General features: G+C 40.9%; 1 pseudogene; it reads left to right on the top strand.

The window, feature by feature from the left end:
• Window positions 1–1,081: 1,081 nt before the first annotated feature.
• On the top strand, window positions 1,082–2,121 carry LOC126061075 (olfactory receptor 958-like; annotated as a pseudogene).
• The last annotated feature ends 1,271 nt before the right edge of the window (window positions 2,122–3,392 follow it).

Here is a 3,392-nt window from a genome sequence, read left to right as displayed (position 1 = left end):
GAAATAGAGCAAGGGATGCAATGGTACTATCCCACACTGTATAATTCATACTGGAGTGTTGAACAATAGTAGACAAGAAGAACAGGGATAATACAAGAATTGTCATTGAGGAACCCAAAGCCAAGCCATTTAAATAGCATTGGAAAAAGCAAGGAAGACAGGTAGCCTTGAAATTTCTGATGATTTTTCATATGGCAGAAACTTGTTTATTATTTTCCCAAGAAGCAAATCTAAGACCAAGTGGGTAAGAGCTACAGTGAAATAGAATTTACCTTAAAACAAACAACCAACACCACCAACAGCAAAAATAACAAAAAATAAAAGGAAAAAATCAAGGTTTTAGAAAGATGGAATAGTAATGTCTGAGGGGTATAACTTTCTCCATCATTTAAAGTAATTAATTGTGTGTAGACTAGCCAGCCACTTTATGGAGATGTGGATAAAGTAATCTAAATAAAAGAATGAATGATTGAACTAAATAGCCTTTAAGGTTCTTTAAATACAGAGAATACATTGATTTTAATTTTATCCACATTTCCATAACTCTTTTCTCTTTTTTCCCAATTATTGTATAATGGGTTTAGAATCCTTGGGTTTGAATCCTGAACCTATCACATGCTGTATGTGAGGATGTTGACAAGTTATTTAACTCCCTTCATTCATAGTTTCTTCATCACCTAGGAGGTGCAAATAAGAATACCTATCTTACAGGATTCTTTTAAGGCTTAATTAGAAAAAGGTTATGAAAATTCTATGCAAACTACAATTTCATGTCATCTTTTTCTTTTTCTCTCTTTCCTTTTCCTTTCTGTCTTTGTCTTTCCATTCCTTTTTTAGTCTTCAACATTTCTACTCTTTTTATCATTTGCTATTTTTTATACGAATGGTAGTAAAATAAAATCTATTCGCCAGTCAAGTTACCTGCATTCAGACCTCACCATAACATACTGCACCTCCTTCTGAGTATACTTGCTTGTCCTGCATTGAGTCATAATAAAAAGTACCCTTTCATTAGTAGAGCTATGATTTCCTTCCTCCTTGTGAATCTACTGATCATATCACATTTTTTTCCAATCCTGGCATGATAAATGGGAAAGCTGGCAAGGAGTGGAAACTGGTACCTTGGATTATTAACATATTGTGTTTTTCCTCCTCTCCAGTTGGATTTCTAACTTTTATAGCCATAGAGAATCACATTTTAGTAACAGAGTTCACCCTGTTCGGCATCCCACATGCAGAGGGGCAGGAAACTGTACTCTTTTTTGCTTTCCTTATCTTCTACCTTTGCACTCTGCTAGGAAAGCTGCTCATCCTTTTGGCTGTGATGTTTGATTCCTGCCACCACATCCACACGTGTTTCTTTTTCTGTAAACTCTTAGTGCTAGATGTTGGTTTCTCTTCTGTGAGCACACCAAAGATGTTGGCCAAACTGCTTGTGCGGAACCGAGTCATCTCCCTGGGTGGTTGTATGTCCCAGGTCTTTTTCTACCACTCTTCAGGCAGCACTGAGTGCCTGCTCTATACAGAGATGGCCCATGACTGGTTTGCTGCCATCTGCCACCCACTGCATTAGGGCCATCATCATGAACCGCCGGGTGTGTACAGTGTTGGCTGCTGGCACCTGGTTTACTGTTTCCTTTCATGTCACAATTCTTACTACACTGACCTTCCAACCGCCATATTTGTGGGTCTAATGAGGTAGATTATTTCTTTCATGACATCTTCCCTGTAATCAAATTGGCCTGTGGGAACATCCTTATCATTGAGACTGTGAGCTTCACCAACTTCGGCCTTGTGCCCATGGCCTACTTCCTCCTCACCCTTGCCGCTTACATCTGAATCGTCATTGCAGTGCTAAAGATGCACTCTGCTGAAGGGAGGCGCAAGGCAGCATCTACCTGTGTTTCTTACTTTTCTGTGGTCACGCTGCTCTTTGGGCCCTGTGCTCTCATCTGTACTCAGCCATCCTTGAGCGAGATGTTGGTAACCCCAGTGCAGATCTTTGGCAATGCAGTTACCCCCATGTTGAACCCCACAATCTACGCTCTGAGAAACAAAGATACCAAGGGAGCACTGAAGAAACTGGCTGGGGGCCAGATTGTTTTGGAAGGAAGTCACTAGTCAAATTGTGGATAAAGTTTATTTTCTCCTTATTTGGGTACTAAAATAATTTTTAAAATCTACATTCATGCAAGTTGTAACAATATTCCTACCATAAAGACAGCTGGAAAGCAATTCCAACTGATATAAACCTGCGACATCTTCCTCATTCTCAAAGACCAGGGATTGGCAAATTTTTCTCTAGACAGTGAGTACTTTAGGCTTTGTGGCTATATGGCCTTTGAAAGAAATACTCAGGTCTGCTGTTGTAGCATGAAATCAGCCATACATAATATTTTTAAAAGAAAAGAATATTGCCATGTTCCAATAAAATTTTATTTACAAAAACAGGTAAGAGGTAGTATTTGTCCCATAGGCCATAGTTTGTCAACCTCTGTCACAGGGCTAGCTAAATATGAAAACACTCTTTTTACAAGGCTATATTGAAAACCGTTTAGGAATGACCTTTGACATATACTGAGTCCCACAAGGGCAGACGTTGAATTACTGATCAGGGCTGGGCAGTGAAGGAATGAACGTTAAGGAACACAATGATTGCGTCCTGTGGAGTGCACCGTAGCACCTTAAGTACACATAGTGACAACTGCTCCTTGCAGGAGGTCCATTTAGATGGGATCCATACTAATACATAGAAATGTTCTCGCACCTCTGGTCCTTGCAGCAGAGATTCACTTCTAACCACATTTCTTGGCATGAAGGTAAATGTCTTCTACTTCTGTTGTTAAAACAATCCGTTCCACCTCTTAAGTCTTTTAGAAGGATCAGCACAAAGCTGATTCCTATGAAGCAGAGGTTATAGATCTCCCAAGTATCCGACTTTTCCAAATTGCTATACCACGCCACCATCCCTAACATCAACAACTCCTCTTCCCCTCAGCATACTCTCTTCTGTCTTTGGGTTCCATAATTTATTGCAGTGTCTCACAAAACTCATGAACAATATCAAGGAAATGGCTCATGTTGTCATGGAGACTGGCAATTCCAAATCCATGGGTCAGGCATAAGCTTCTCCTGACTCACGTGGCAGCAGGGGCTGATGAACCCAAATCAGCAGGCTAGACAATATGCTGCTGGCTCACAAAGCTGTGGAAGCTGGAGAATCAGGTCAGGTGATGGCCTGCTGGCCCACTGGCTGTGGAAGCTGGAGACAGTCAGAATCAGCAGGTCAGGTGGCAGGCCATTGGCTCAAGTCCCAAGAACCAGAGGTCAAACAATGAAGAGCTTGTTCCAGGATCCAGATGAAGAGAGAGAGCCCCGCCATATATATATAT

The sequence above is a fragment of the Elephas maximus genome, chromosome 17 (genome assembly GCF_024166365.1).
Source record: "Elephas maximus indicus isolate mEleMax1 chromosome 17, mEleMax1 primary haplotype, whole genome shotgun sequence".
Classification (NCBI taxonomy): domain Eukaryota; kingdom Metazoa; phylum Chordata; class Mammalia; order Proboscidea; family Elephantidae; genus Elephas; species Elephas maximus.
The sequence above is the reverse complement of the archived record's forward strand: the minus strand, read 5'-3'. Positions and strand labels throughout refer to the sequence as shown.